Genomic DNA, 16,672 nt, shown 5'->3' on the forward strand with positions numbered 1-16,672 from the left:
ACCCTTCATCAGGACTGAGGGGTCAGTCCTGGTGATAACCCAAAATGTCGACTTTCTTTCTGCTCTGATGCTGCCCGACCTGCTGTGTTCCTCCAGCTCCACACTGTATTGACTCTGGCTTTGCAGCATGCTTGTTGGGCTGAAGGGACCCAACTATGTTCTCTCCACTAATTGAGATTGCCTCTGCTGAGGACTTTTCCTGAGATTCTGAGACTGTTTTTCAAAATACCTTTGTATCAAGGTTTCCATGTGGGTTCCTGTGCTCAACCAGTTGTCAAATTCTATCCCTGCTACATAGGAATGCTCCATGTGAACCACTGATCAACCGAAAGAAGCTGAGTTCTGATAATTATGCTCTTGATAGCAGGTATGTGGCATCTTGCAAGAAATATGATTGGGATTTTTGTCCTGCTGCTTGATGTTGCAAATGAATTGTAAGTAGTGAAGGCGGAATTCATCAAGTTGCTTTGTATGATGCTGATAGTCCATGGCTCATGCAGAAATGCTGCAAGAACCACTGTTTGCTGACCTTGTATTTGCCAACTGATGTGCGATTTCATTATCCTACATGGTGCTGCCGCAAAAGATACAAAGATAGCAGATCTTCCAAACTAAGTTCAGGTATGTATCGTTGATTATCACCACAGGATTTTGAAACTTGTGGCCAGCAGCAATTTGTTATGAAATCTCCATTTTTCAAAATGCTGAAGCTTTGACGCTTTAACAAAGCAGATGCCCTCCAGAGTATGTGCTAACAGAACAATCTTCGGCAAGAGTGCACCTTAGTGGAATTTTGTACGAGGCTTGTGCCTTTTCAGATTGAAAAGTTGCTGTCTGTTCTCACACTCAATGCATATTCTCATGTCAAAATTCTTCAGAGGATACAACAGCACAGCCAAAAAGTAGATGAACCACAACAGATGCCACTATGCAACCATGCTTTGCGCCTCTGGTGACAGGAAAGGCATGCTTCTGCATCAAACTGGCCACCAAGCAATCACAAAACGAGTGATGAGGCAACCATCTTTTCAGAGCAGAGTTATGATCATGGCAGAGACCAGTAAAGTCTTTTCAGAACCCAAAAACTCAGGTAATTACTCAGAGCAAAGCCACATGTTTCAGTTTAAATCAGAATAATTTTACTGAACAAAAATCAATGAATAATCACAACTATACGTCTTAACTGTCCAGTCATACTAAAAGAACAACTAAAAAGTTACTTATTTTCTAAATCAAGCTTCCTACCTCTGTTTTCTACATCCATCTGATTTCCATCCTCAATACAGAAAAAGGATTGAACACATTGTCGAAAGTCTGTATTGAAGTTTTTGTATAAAAGGTTGAGCGGTTTTTGGGCCTTCCACTTACTTCTGGCAAGGTTCTTCTCTCGAAGCTTTTCCAACTGTTCCCAATCTAACAGGTATGAGGCCCTTCAGTCCATCATGTTCATGCTAGTCATCAAGTACCAGTCCACTCGACAGCACATACTCTGTAGCCTTGCATGCTAGGGCATTTGAAGTGTTTGCTTAAATACTTTTTGAATGTTGGGATTTTGCTTTTACTAACCTTATATCCTCCATTTTATGGATGAAAACATTTTTCCTTAAATCCCCTCTTGCCCCTCACCTTAAATCTACACACCCTGGTTACTTACTCGTCTACTAAGGGAAAATGTTTATCTTATCTACCCTGCCTATGTCCTTCCATTGTGTACATCTCAATCAGGCCCGTCAGTTGTCTCTGCACAAAGGAAAACAACCCCAGTCTCTCTACCTGAAACACTAACCCAGGTAACATCCTGGTGAATTTTCTCTGTACTCTCTCCAGTGCATTCACATCTTTCCTAATGAGTGATGACCAGAACTGCACATACCACTCCAGCTGTGGCCTAACTAACATCTTATACAGTTCAATCATAACCACCCTAATTTTGTATTCAATGACTCATTTAATAAAGGCAAGCATCCAATTTGTCTTCATTCACCTTACAGATGTGCGCTGTTGCCTTCAAAGATCTGCAAAGATGCATACAAGGTCCTCCTGATCCTCTCTACTTCCAAGGATCCTTCCGTTCTTCACGTACTCGCTAGCCTTGTTAGTTCTCCCAAATGCATCAACTCATACTTTTTTGGATTAATTTTCATTTGCGACCATTCTGCCGATTTGACCAGCCCATCTATATCATTCTGTATTCCTAGGCTTTCCTCCTTGCTATTTACTACATTAATTTTCATGCAATCTGCAAATTTACTGATTGAGCCTCTACATTATTAATACAAACTACAAACAACTGGGGGCCAGCATCAATCCCTGCTGCATACCACTGGTCGCAGATTTTCAGTCACAAACACAACCTTCAAACATTACCCTCTGCTTCTTGCCACTAGATCAATTTGCATCCAATTTGCTAAAGTGCTCTGGATACCATGGGCTCTTACCTTCTTGAACAGTCTCTCACGAAACACATCAAAAGGCCATGTGAAATTAACTGCACTATCTCCATCTACACAATTTGTCACTTCCTCATAAAACTCAACCTGGCAGAAATGATCACCTCTGAAAAAGTCATGCTAACCATCCAGGATTAATCATTGCCTCTGCAGGTAGAAGTTAATTCTGTCCCTAGGAATATTTTCCAAAAGTTTTTCTGCTGAAGGTAGACTTACTGGACTAGTTCCCTAGCCTATCCCTACCATCCTTCTTGAATAATGATATCACATTAGTGGTCCTCCAGTTCTCTGGCACTTCTCTTGTGGCTAGAAGGAATTTGAAAATTAATGTCAGCTTCATGAACGTAGGCATCTTTGCACAGAACACTAATAGTTCTGATGCTTCTACTCTGAAGTCTTGTATCTGGAACTCTTTCTTAGTTGCACTCTCTTAAAAAGTGTAACTGACTATTAAGGATCTTTCAGTTGACAAGAGGTTTAAACTCTTGAAGCTAGCAAACCAAATGTAATTTTATTTTAAAAATATTGCTCTGGTAAAATATCTAGATCACCAACTCGAGCATTTATAACTCATTCCTAATTGCCCTTGAGGTGGTAGTAGTGAGCTGCCTTCGCAAACTTCTGCAGTCTATATAAGTGTAAGCAGATGCACAGTGCTATGATTAAGGCACATCCAAGATTTTGACCCAGCAACAGTGCAAGAAACAGCAATATAGTTCCAAATCAGGAGTATGAGTAAGCTAAGCTGTAACTAGTTACAGATCAGCTCTCCCAACTTTGGCATAAGCCCCAAATGATAGCAAGGATGACGTTGCAGGATTGACAGTGCTGGGTGTGCCTCTGGCACTTCCACAGCTTAGGCTAATTCAGAGTGGTCCCAATTTCATTCATTTGATATTTCTGTAATACAAATGAGTAGCTAATGAGGCCATTTTAGAGGGATTCTGGACTCTGTTGGAAGTTACATCTTGTTTTGCAGCCAGTTTGCTCTAATTTTTTTTAAATGTGCTCAAAACAGAACATCACCTCTCATCTAAAACACTAATTTCTCTTTTTAACCCTTTTGCATTTCTATTACTTTTTTTCTTCCAAGCAACTCATTGACTTGAACATTAGCCAGAAGGGAAGCAGGAAGAGGGTATATTGAGGCCCAGAATCAGGAACCCAGTCTTACAGCTTCAACACAACAGCAAGAGATGGTTTTACAGCTGCATCTTTAGGGGGCAATTTTTTTTGGAAAAATTGAGAAACAACAGGAATAAGTGAAAGTCAATCTAATAACGTTAATAAGAAAGTAATTAAGAAAGTAAACTAGGCTAAGAGAAGTAAAGTTAGCAGAACGGAAGTTTAAGACTGAGTAATTAAGATTAAATTTAAACTTAAGACATGGCAGCACAGTTCAAGAGAAATGTGTGGCTTGTAATATGCAGGAACTCATGGTCTGCACATGTGCAAGAAGTGCTTGCAGCTGAAGAAATAAAAGCTTTAAATCTCAGAGCTTGAATGATGATTGCAGACATTGTGGCACATCTGCAAGGCTAAGAGTTAAGTTGATAGCATGTTTAGAGACGTGGTCACACTGCAGCTTTAGAGTTTAGAGGAAAGAAGGCAATGGAAGGTAGTTCAAGAAAAATAGGAAGATAGTGCAGGGATCCACTGGCATCCCACTCACAAAGTGGTTTTCCATTTCAGAAACCAGCATGGGCACTGGATCCTCAGAGGAATGCCATCAGAGCCATCTTTCTGGCACTGCTAGCACGGTCATCTGTACAGGAGGGGAAGAAGAAGAAAGGAGGATTGGAGGAGTTATTACTTAGGGAAACAAACTGACATTTCTGTAATTGTAATTGTGATTCAAGTTTGGTATGTTGCCTTCTTGTTGCCAGGATCAAGGATTTCACAGAGCAGCTACAAGACATTCTTCTCGGGAGGGTCACCACCAGCAGTCATGGGCATTGTTGGTATCAATAACATAGGTGGGAAGGGGATGTGGTCCTGCAACCAGAACTTAGGGAGCACATAGATCATTAGCAAGCAAGACTTCAAATGTAGTAATCTCTGGATCACGAGCAAGCACCTACACAAATAAAAGGATAAGGCAGATGAATGTGTAGCTAGAAAGATGGCACAAAAGGGAAGGTTTTAAATTCCTAGACCAGGCTCTGGGTAAGATGTAAACAAAAGCTTTTCTCAAATTTGACATGCTGCCAAAATTATGTCAACTGTTCGTCAACAAACATGAAAGTCGCATCAACTGCAAGTGCACCAAGTATGAAAGGCAAGTGACATTCCTGATGAAAATAACACCTACAAGAAATTTTAACCTGTTGTGAAAGAAGTGAAGTACCATGATGATTGTCACAGATGTCTTGCTTTGCTTCCATTTTTACAAATGAATTATAGAAACATTCTAATCTTGGAGTACAATGCCCTAGTTCCAGATTAATCTTGTTAGTTTTCCTGCCATGTGAGTTCCTCTGCACTTTCATATTCTGGGACAAATGTCATTGGCTACCTGAGATTTAACCAGACAATTGGCTTTATGATCTTGGCAATCCTGGTTTGCGATACATTAAAGACAAACTTGGCCAGAATGTAATACTGTGGAAATGATTCAATGATGCTGTTGCACACTTTATTGGTTCAGAAGATTAAAGTGCGCTGCCAAATGAAAGAATCTCATCGCTGTTTGTTAGGAGCTGACTTATCTGCTTAGAGGACAGATGTTGCATCTTTGATTTTAAGGCCACAGATAGAAGGCATACAAAGCGGTCAGGTAGCGCTCATCCACAGCTCCCTGGAGCCATCCATCTTTTAAGACCACATTTGTTCTTCAATTTTCTTAATTCAGCCTGCAACTTCTTTCACTTGATAGTAACTAGGTTTCATTGGAGATTTTTGTCATCTATTTAGGATCTGAGAGTATTGCACACGTCATCTAACAGGTTGGCTATATTCTACGTAAATAATTGGGGGATATTTCTGCACTGTTGCTAAGAACATATTACTACAACAGATATTACTGTAACCACTATCGAGAAAATGGCAAGGTCATGGATTTATTTAGGGGGTATGTTTGTCAATATTTCTATCAAGTTAAAGACAGTTAGAGACAAAAATACACAACAACAGTAGAGAGGTTAAAGTTAAAGGAATGCTTGGTCTGCACCCTGGCAAATGTAATCAGTACTTGGGCTTGACTTGCAAATTTTACGTGGATTAAATACTGGAAATTGACTAACCACCATACTACATACAATATTGGCATATTTTCTTCGTAAATCATTATTCACATCATTTAAACAGTGTTATCCCACCATAAAAAGTACACAAGAAACAGGAAGGCTTTACATACAATGCATTCAAAATACATATTTAAAACAATTAGTATTTAGTTAGCAAAAATCTGGAAGTTCTGTTTTACAAACTACAAGTCTAATCACAAGAAAATCATATACAGGCAACATAATTGCAAGAATTACAGCTTTTTTTTTCATCTTGGGAGTCTACCTTTGCCATGCCAAGGAATTCCGGCCAGCGAATTGGCAAGATAAATTCCCAGGTAGAGAAGCTGAGTGGCACTCCACGCAAAGTGCTGGAGCTCCTCCGGCAGGGGTTCATTTGCCAAGGACCGACCAGAAGTCCTGAACATTTACTCCAGTTGCTCCTTGTGCAGGATCTACTTCCCCAACAATGCTGAATTCATCTGGGCACTTGTAGGGTCCTTCTTCTTGAGGCTGCAATTAAAATCTTCCCCAATGAGAATGATTTTGCCTTCATCGATGGAGCTGAGGAGAGACGATGTTTCAAGGAAGCACGTCTGTTCAGGCCCCAGCTGAGGTGCATATATGTTCACAAAGTGAAGTACTGCACCCCAAAACCAAACCATGAGTTGGAACAAACAGCCAGGGATGTGCTGCTTGACTCTCAAGATCTCCAACTGAAAAGATGGGGCCAACAAGATAGCCACCCCACCAGAATGAGAGTCAAAGTGACTGATGTAGACCCCTCCCTGCCATTGCCACTGCAGGAGCCATGTGGCTTCGTCTCCTAGAACAGCGTGTGTTTCTTGCAGGAGGGGCACCGTGTACTCCTGTTCCCTGAGGAACAAGAGGATATGAAATCTGCGCTGTGCCTCTCTGCTGCTGCTGAGGAAGCTGGCTATGGATGGCTTCATGGCAACAGTATTGCGTCACCTTCTCCAGTTTAACATCAGTTGGGCAGGGGAGGGGCTTTTTTAAACCTTCCACTCCCCAAGGACACTGCAGAGGCACACTTGGCACTGCCACCTCATGTTTCTGTCCACTCCCGGAGCTGATAGTAGCCACTGGACAGGCAGGACCAGTAGCAGGAGGAATTCCCATTAGTCCAATGCCAACCGGACTCTATTTCGGTGACCCAGTGTCACTTCTTTAAACAAAAATCCAGGATGTGTTCTGTGGGAACGAAGGGGACCTCATCCTCGAGGTCCTTCCGCTACCTCATCTAAATCGATGATGCTCACGACTGATGTCCCACCATCCTCCAGTTCATTGCCTCCGACTCCCGAACCACCCGCCGCATGGCGGGGATGGTCTCGGTTCATCCAGACATATCCCTGCCTCAATCCCACCCCCAGGGTTGACAGCTGGAGGATCTTTGCAGGGACCACTTAGAAATTTGGCAGCAAACATATGGAATCACCTCCACTTCTAAGTTCCTTTTCATATCACACATGATCCCAACTTTGAACTTTTTTTAATTTCATGAGATGTAGGCATAACTAGCAAGGTTAGTATTTATTGCCCATTCTAATTGTCATTGAGAAGTCAATGATAAGCCACCTCATTGGACCACTGCGTTCCATGAAGTGTGTACACCTACTGTGCTGATAGGGAAGGAGTTCAAGTATTTTGCCCCAGCTACAGCAAAGGTCTAGCAATCCCTTCTAAGTGAGGCACAGTAAACCCTGGCCGGCAAATGGTGAGCATCAGAGCTCAGTAACAAAGACAAGTGTGCTATAATTCATACACTGTTGAAACAGAAACAGCTGACGGAAAACATGGGGCAAAGTCACAGCTTATAAATTAAGGGTACTGTGCAAAAAAGAAATGATAAAGAAGCACTCTCCAGAGATCTACTTTTCCATGGTAACAGAACAGTACATTCTGCTGTGTTAGCAGGCTGAACATTATAGGACTACAGATGACTATCAATGAGGAAATAATCCACAACCAGCACCATTATCTCCACTACTTGCTGCCTCGAAGGTTGCTTCTGCATCTGAACCGGCTAACAATAATATATTGGCCTATTTACCATTCTATGACTGGTGAAATATTTTGGCTCCAAGGCCTGAGACAATATATCGACTTCAAATGATGTCCAATTTATCAACGGAATGTTTCATGTGTAACGAATCTCATGCATGTATAAAATTTCTAAGTAATCAGCAATCCCTGTTGACTAGATCAAATAAACAGTGATTTCCTGTAAAATATTAACAGTTATTCATTCCCATCTTTAAAAAAATGGCTATAAAAATGATCTAGTAATCGAGCCATTTTATACTTTACTGGCACTATTTAGTTTAATATTCAAGAACAAGGTTGAGCTAAATGGTCAGAAGAAAAAGTTCCCATTCCATTAATCTTCCAATACTTTATCATGTACCCTGTCTACACAAAAATCTATAAAGAATTTTAAGAAAAAAAAAAAGAGTCTACTGAATCAATTCTATACCTAGCTCCTGGACCACAAGTCTCATGCTATCTCCTAGCTGGTCTAGTTATTCTCGATCTTCCTACGATCAGGTTCCTGACAAAGTTTGCTGCACTTTTTCCCTAACAATAATTATTATGCCCTCCCCACCCCACCTTAGGCCCCTTGATTATTTATTATTTTTGAACTGTTATTCTATATTCAATTCTAATATGACTCTTCTTCAGATAAGTTTATTCAAAACAGAAGCCATCCCATCTTCCACAAATATCATGAGTTATCACAAAGAGGCTCAACAAGAGCACACCATTTTAGAACTATATACCCTGTGCATCAATTTTGATCAATAGTGATGTTATTAGAGAATTTCACAACAAAAACCAACTTGCATTTGCATGAATCCTTTAGAACAAGGTAAAATTTCCAAGGCATGCCGCAAGAATAAAGTTAGGTAAAATTGAACATTGAGCCACGCAAAGATATTAGTACAGATGAAGGCAGTTTTTAAGGAGTGTCTTAAAAGGTGATGCAGAAAGGAAAAGGGAGAGGCAGAAAGGTACTTTGTAAGGTAGTTCCAGATCTTAGGGCCTCAGTAACTGTTGTCAATTACTGCAATATGCATTGAGTACTTTTAAAAATGATCTAGATTCTGCTTCTTAATTTGGCACCTAGCTCCTCATACTGACTGTTCAGAACCCCATTTGTCATGTCTATGTTGTTGGTATCTTCATAAACCACAATGACTAGATCCTCCCACTTCAGATTCCTCTCCAACCCTGAGCTGATGCCCGATTTTGGCACTAGGGCAGGGCAGCTGTCTGGACTCATGCTCTTTACTACTGAGAAGAATGTCAATAAAAGGGTCCCTGAGGTAGAAATGTCAAGACCATCTGGAAAACTTCAAAGAACCTAGTTGTATTCTCAAATCGTTGTTGTCCGTCTTGTGAAATAACGACAAACTATTGGTAAGCCACATGGTCTTACATTTGATTTGCGCATGAGGCATAAAAAGACATTCTGTCACAACTGAAGAACAGTCATAACGGACTCAAAACATTAACTTTGTTCCTCTCTCCACAGGTACTGCCAGACCTGCTGAGTTTTGCCAGCATTTTCTACGTTTGTTAATGCTTTGAAGAAATTCCTTGAGGTACTTCTTCAACGCTTTTCACACATTCATTTCAGTTAGCCTTCATGAAATTCCAATCAGACATTGGTAGTGAGGAAGGTATCTTGGGACACCAATGTGTACAACTAAACAGCAAAATTTTGACAATAATTCTGCCTACGTTCACTTCGCCAATTCTACAGACATCTCTAAAGACATGTATTTACAAACATATACTACTCAATACACATCTTAATTTGGGGTTTGGGCATTTTGTCAAATGATGGTTTCAATTTATTGTAGTGTCTGATTCATTCACTTGGAGAATATTATTTGGCAGTTGAAACTAAGTAATTTGCTACAAATTATTAGCAAACCTTAGTAAATTAGCCACTTCAACAAAGTTGGAAAATTATACCATTGGGATAATGATTTTATGAATACTGCTATTGATTTTTATAACGGGTGAAGAGTTTAGGTCAACTCAAACGTGACAGCATCACTTAAATTTAATTAGATAATAAAATAATCTAGAAAAGGATACGTTTATTTCAGAGTTACTAAGATTACCTAAAGGCTTAAAATGAACAAAATGTATTCATGTATCTCAATTTTTTGTTGCATACACTTCTGGTTAACTTATTTCTGATCAGCACCTACTAACAGTAAAGTGTGTTTTAGCAAATAAAGACAAAGTTCTTTGCCCACCAGAAAAAAAAGATTTATCAAGTTTGGTTCCATATCCTATCTGTAGCTCTTTTTAGTCTCTGCTGCATCATCAAAACAAAATCAAATAAGGCCATAAGACATAGGAGCAGTAGTAGACCATTCCACCCACTATTCTCCACCATTCAGCAAGATCATGGCTGATCTGACAGTCGTCAATCCCAGTTTTCTGCCTTATCCTCATAACGCTCAGTACCTTTACTGAATAAAAATTGTCTCAGTCTTGCGTTTATTTAACCATCCAGTCTCCGCAGCCCTCTCCAGTGAAGTTTTCGACAGATTCACTACATTGAGAGAAGAAATTCCTCATCTTTATCCTAATTAGACAACCTTACATGGAGATTACATTGCTGGTCCTAGATTCTTCCATAAGGGAAACAACACCTCAGCATCTACCCTGTCAATTCCCCAAGAGAATCTTGCATGCTTTAATAAATCATCTCTCACTCTTCTGTAGTTCCCACGAACTTCTCGTTTAAAAAAAATCCCTCCTTACCCAAAACAACCCAGTGAACCTTCTCTGGAATGCCTCCAATTCAAGTATATTCATTCTTTAGATAAGGAGACCAAAACTGCTTTAAGTATTCTACATATGGTCCAGTATAGTTTTAGCAAGACTTGCCTATTTTATACTCCATTCACTTTGAAATAAAAGTCAACATTGTATTTGCCTTCTTTGGAACCCATTCAACTTGGATGTTAGTTTTTTTGACATATGCACGAGGACCCCAAAATCCTTTTGTTCTATAGCTTTCTGCAACCTTGTTCCGTTTAAACAAGAGATAACACAGTGTGGAGCTGGAGGAGCACAGCAGGCCAGGCAGCATCAGAGGAGCAGGAAAGTTGATGTTTTGGCTTGGGACCATTCTTCAGAAATGGGGGAGGGGGCAAGAGAGCTCTGAAATAAAGAGAGAGGAGGGGTGGGGCTGGGAAAGGTAGGTGGGATGTTGATAGGTGAGTGCAGGTAGGCAGGGGTGGGGATTGGTCAGTGAGGTGGGAGGAGTGGATAGGTGAGAGAGAAGGTGGACAGGTTTTGTCAGGTCAAGGAGGCGGGGACGAAAGGGAGGGTTGGCCATTTCAACAATATTCAGTTCTTCTATTCTCCCTGCCAAATTGCATAACCTCCCATTTTTCACATTATATTCCAGCTGCCAAGTTTTCACCCACCTTCAATCTGTCAATATCCATCTATAGACTGTGCCATCCTCTCCACTTGCCCTCTCACCAATTTTGTGTCATCTACAAACTTGACAATAGTACTTTCACATCCTTCATCGAAGTTTGTTAATGTAAAGTGTAAATAACTGTGACCCAACACTAATCCCTCTGCCAGTTACAGGTTGCCATCCTGAAACTACCTCCCTTATCCCAACTCTATCTTCTATTAATTAGCCAATCCTCTATCCATGCTAATATACTAACCCCAACATGATGGCACTTATCTGATTAAGTAGCCTTCTGTTCAGTACCTTATTGAATGTACTTTGGAAATTCAAATATATTGCATCTATGTTCTTCATCTGGCCTGTTGTTACTTCCTCAAAGAATTCTAATAAATTTGCCAGATTTCTACTTCACAAAATCATGTTGACTCTCCTAAATCATGCTGTACTTTCCTAAATGTTTTGCTTTACATCATTTATTTTCCCAATGCATATATTAAGTCAAGTGGCCTACAATTACTTTTTTTTTTGTCTCCATCTCTTTTGAATAAGAGTATTACATTGGCAGTCTTCTAATTTTTTTTTTTTTTAGGAACTTTTCCACAACATAAGGATTATTGGAAAATTATTACCACTGCATCCACTTTCTTTGCTATTTCCTTTGGAGTCATACAACACAGTTTCAGCCCACCATGTCTATGCCAACCAACAAACACCAAACTACAGTAATCCCATTTACCTGCACTTGGTCCATAGCCTACTATGCCCTGGCATTTTAAGTGCTTATCCAGATGCTTTAAAACGTTGCAAGAGTACCTGGCTCCACCACCCTGTTAGGCAGCATATTCCATATTTTTATCACCGTCTGGATGAAAACATTTTCTCTTAGATCTCCTCCAAACCACATACTCCTCATCTCAAATTTACATCTTTTCTTCCCAATGGCAGATGTGTCTAAAACAAGATTTTCATGATCTACTCTATCATTTTTCATTATTACTCTCATAATTCTGTATACCTCGAATTGTATCCTACCTCAGCCTTTGCCACTCCATGGAAAACAAGACCAGTCTATCCAGTCTCTCCTCATAACTGAGACTTTTCATCCTAGGCAATATCCTGATGAATATCCTGGATGCAACCCATCAATTCCAGGAAACCCATTAGTTTCCCTCGTACTTATTCTCCACTGATAGTTAATATATTTATTTCTCCCTCTTCACTTTACCCCTTAATTATGTAGTATTTTTAGAATGCTGCAGTGTCTTTTACTGTGCAGACTGATGGAATGTATTTGTTCAACTCGTCTGCCATTTCCTGGTTCATCGGCATTATTTCCTCAGTCTCATTCTCTACGGGATCCATGTTCATTTTGGCATTAAAGCCATTAGAGGGACATGGTTATGAGGAGTTCAAATCTGGGAGCATCAGAGGCTTCCTTTTAATATATTTAGAGAAGCTCTTACTGCCTGTTTTTGTGTAACTTATTATTTTACCTTCAATTTTTAAAATATTTTTGTTGGTTTTTAAAACTTTTCCAATCCTCTTTCTTATCACTAATCTTTGCCACACGGTATGGTTTTCCTTTCAATTTGATATTACTCAATTTTTTGGTTAACCATGGTTGATTTATCTTCTTCCTGGAATCCTTCTTCCTCCATGGGATATAGCTTTTCTTGAGAGTTATTAAAAATTTTCTTCAATATTTACCATTGTAGCTCAATCTTTTTTTCTGTTAAACTGCTTTTCAAGTCCACTCCAACCAATTTTTCCCTTCATTCTTTGTGATTACCATTATTTAAGTTTAGCACAGTGGTTTCCAAATAGAGTTTCTCACTCTCAAACTGAATGCTAAATTCAACCATATTATGATCACTCAGAGATAGTAAGAACTGCCGATGCTGGAGTCAGAGATAACACAGTGTGGAGCTGGAGGAGCACAGCAGGCCAGGCAGCATCAGAGGAGCAGGAAAGTTGACGATTTGTGTTGGGGGTACGTTAATGTCCCAACCCGAAACGCTCCACACTGTGTTAGCTCTATATTATGAGGCTGTTCTCTAGATACAAAATAACTTGATTCCTGGTTGGATCCACAACATTTTGTTTTAGGAAACTGTCTTGAATACACTATGAATTCTTACTCCTAGCTAGTTGGCAATTTGATTTTCCCCAATCTACATGAGGTTTAAAATCGTCTGCCTTTTTACATGCCCTCATTATCTCCTGATTTATTCTGTCTTTTGTATAGCCACGATTTTTTTGTGGTGGGGGCATGATGCTATAGACTATTCCCACCAGAGTCTTCTTCCCCTTATTATTTCTAACTATAAAGATTCTACATCATACAGTTCAAGATTATTTCTTGCTTTCACACTTGTCCATCTCATACTCACAAAACCACCAACCACTCTTTTCTTCCTGCCTGTCTTTTTCAAAAGTCAGTAACCCTGAAATATTTTGTTCATGTGGAAAATAGAACAGAGAACAGTACAGCACAGGTACATATCCTTCTATTCCCTGTCTGTTCACTTGTCTAAATGCCTCTTAAATGTTGTTACCGTATCTGCTTCAACCACCTCTCCTGGCAGCATGTAGCAGGCACCTACCAGCCTCTGTGCTAAAGAACTTGTCTCGCACATCTCCTTTAAATTGTCCCCCTCTCACCTTAAGCTCATGTCCACTACAACTTGACACTTCCACCCTGGGAAAAAGACCCCGACTATCCATACCTCTCATAATTTTATATACCTCTATTAGGTCACTCCACAGCCTCCCATGCTCCCAGATTTGAACTCCTCATAACCAGGTCTCTCTAATGGCCATGCGATCATGCATTAGCTCTATATGTGCCATTAATTCAGTTATTTTGTAGTGAACTCATTAACCCATTTGACCCTATTGCTCCTTTTTTGTTTGTACTTTTTCCTTTCCTGCCCCACTGTATATCATTACCTAAATTGTTGTTATAATGCTGCCTTATCCTCTTGCTTTTTTGTAGGCTTATGTATCTATCCCTCTCCAGAACCCACTGCCTACCAGCATCCAACTCCCACTTTAGTTTAGAGCCCTTCTACAATCATAACCATTCAATTCACCAAGATAACAGCCTCAAGAACACTTTCAAGTGAAGCCTTATCCACTGGGTCAGCTCCCTTCTACTTTGTGCCCCATGATTTAAATTTAGATTTATTTATTTATTTGTCACATGTACTAAGTGTAGGAATACATAAACATAGGAACTGTCTATTCCACCCATGCCAATCTCTGAGCCACTCATTTAACTCCTTGACTTTATTTACTCTGTGCCAGGTTGCTTGTTGCTCAGATAGTAGTAATCCTAAGATCTGACAAAAACTGCGCAAAATCATTTCCATCCATGGTTTCCACTAATTGTAGAACACATTTGTTTATGATGGTGCAAAGTGTAAAGACCAGCAACTCTGTAGAACTAATCCCACTAGTCGGTACAAAAACACTGAAATTTCTTCATTTTACAAGGAAATGAGTCACATTACACAACCACCAAAACCTTGTCCAGGCCGCAAACATGAAGGGATAAAGTCTTCTACCCTACGATTTTACAATTCAAAGAACGATTAACGTTATTCGACTCAAAAAGGTATTACCATAAATTTCCACCAACGTATCAAATAACAAAACACCCAGAATCAGTTTTATAAACACGTGGCATCAACAGTAATCTGAAAGTAAAACACCAGCTTCCCTTGTTCCTCACTAAATCACAACTGTACAGAAGAATTAAATAGAAGAACGCGCTCAACAGATGCTTTATAGGGTTACTGTATATCGCAAATTAGTTAACACTACAATTTTCAGAAATCAAGCAGATCGACTGCGCCCTGATGACACCGCAAAGTGACAGAATTACTCATCCACACCCTCAGCCACCCTAAAAATCTAGTTACCGTTTGCTTCGAATTGATGGTCCGATCTCAGTGCGAGGATGTGCAATCAGCAGGGTTTCCTGTCAGGCCGGGGAACAGAGATGGGGAAATGAGAGGGGCGTCAGTGAATGGGCACGGTTTCGTTTTCACCAGCAGCGACGTCTTTTCCCAAACAAATTGCCTTATTGATGGTCTGGTAAGGAGCCCCGATCCAGTTTTAATTAAAAAAAATCAGGGGCTCCCCGACACCCAGCACCGCACTAAATGAAAGAATATATCGAAGTCACTTCACTCCGAGCAGGGTCTTTAATATTACCACTACAGGCCTTCGCCAATATCTTCATGCCAATGTTACTCTATAATGGAACGTTCCAGATTTTATTTCAGAACGATACTCGCCCCTGACTCACTTCCCCCAACCCCCCCCCCCCGTGGATTCACCACAAAAGATGGCGCCCCCCCCCTAACCCGCAGCTCCCAACGTCAGTCTTGGCCTCCCACTCAGCCCCGTCCTCGTCCCCAGAGCTCTGTGCACGCGCAGCCCTGTCCGCCTCCGGAACTACGCGCACGTGCACCACACGCCGGCTCGACAACAGCGGTGCACGCGCATCCATGTCCCGCTCCTCCCCGCTGTGCTCGCGCTCGCCCCTGGACAAACGGTGCGCTTGCATTTCGATACGACTCTTGCATTGGGCGCGCGCTCCCCCAATCCCCGCCCAATTGTGAGGTCAGAGGCTGGAATGTGCCGTGGGTCGTTTCGTTTTCCCGGCAAGGCATGTTCGAGTCAGTGTATTTCTGTGTTTGCTGAACTTACGTGAAAAAATGTATTGCCCCTTAGGATAGGATGCTGTCAATACGGTACTTAACGCCTTTGCTTAAGTGTGCAATTAGTGATCTTTCAACCATCCCCGCCTCTTCGACCTGTTTGTTTCCTCTCCACCTATCCTCTCCTCTATCCATCTTCTATCCACCTCCCCCTCTCTCCCTATTTATTTCAGAACCCCCTTCCCCTCCCCCATTTCTGATGAAGGGTCTAAGCCTGAAACGTCAGCCTTTCTGCTCCTATGATGCTGCTTGGCCTGCTATGTTCATCCAGCTCTGCACCTTGTTGTCTCGACTACTTGTTTTTGTTTTTTTCATGTTCAAAGGGTGGTAAGGTCTGGAAACGAAAATAGAAATTGCTGGCAAAACTCAGCAAGTCTGGTAGCATCTGTAGATAGAAAGCAGAGTTAATGTTTCGGAGCCAGTGACCCTTCTTCCGAACTCGAAACTAGGTACAGATTCTTAAGCATAAATTCTTAGGGGGGAAAAAAAAATAAAATGTCCAGCATTACAGATAATAGGAATAAATTAGAAAAAATAAATATAAAGCTCAGAATAAACAGTCTTTCCAGCCCAGTCCACGCCAGCACCAAGCCTCCAGTAACTGAAAGAGAGACCTCCAACGCCTGACTGCCGCCTGCGCCATATCCACCAATGTGGGAGTCGAACTGGAATTTTTTTTCCAGCAATTTCAGTTTTTGTTTCTGATTTCGAGCATCGGCATCTTTGGAACAAAAATGCATCTGTGGCAGCATCTGTGAAGAGTTAACGTTTCGGGTCCGGTGACCCTTCCTCAGA

General features: G+C 40.8%; 1 protein-coding gene across 4 annotated transcripts in view; it reads right to left on the reverse strand.

The window, feature by feature from the left end:
- klc1a (kinesin light chain 1a) overlaps positions 1 to 15,952 on the reverse strand; it is a 95,723-nt gene extending 79,771 nt beyond the window's left edge. For 2 of the 4 annotated variants that reach the window (XM_020518762.2, XM_048599906.1), the window contains exon 1: positions 15,074 to 15,452. The gene's annotated coding sequence lies outside the window, so the exon portion shown is untranslated. Of the gene's footprint in view, positions 1 to 15,073; positions 15,552 to 15,866 lie in introns of those variants that run through there. The other 2 variants (XM_048599904.1, XM_020518765.2) reach the window with 2 other exon arrangements.
- Between the last annotated feature and the right edge of the window lie 720 nt (positions 15,953 to 16,672).

Source organism: Rhincodon typus, chromosome 8 (assembly GCF_021869965.1).
Source record: "Rhincodon typus isolate 14 chromosome 8, sRhiTyp1.1, whole genome shotgun sequence".
Taxonomy (NCBI): Eukaryota; Metazoa; Chordata; class Chondrichthyes; order Orectolobiformes; family Rhincodontidae; genus Rhincodon; species Rhincodon typus.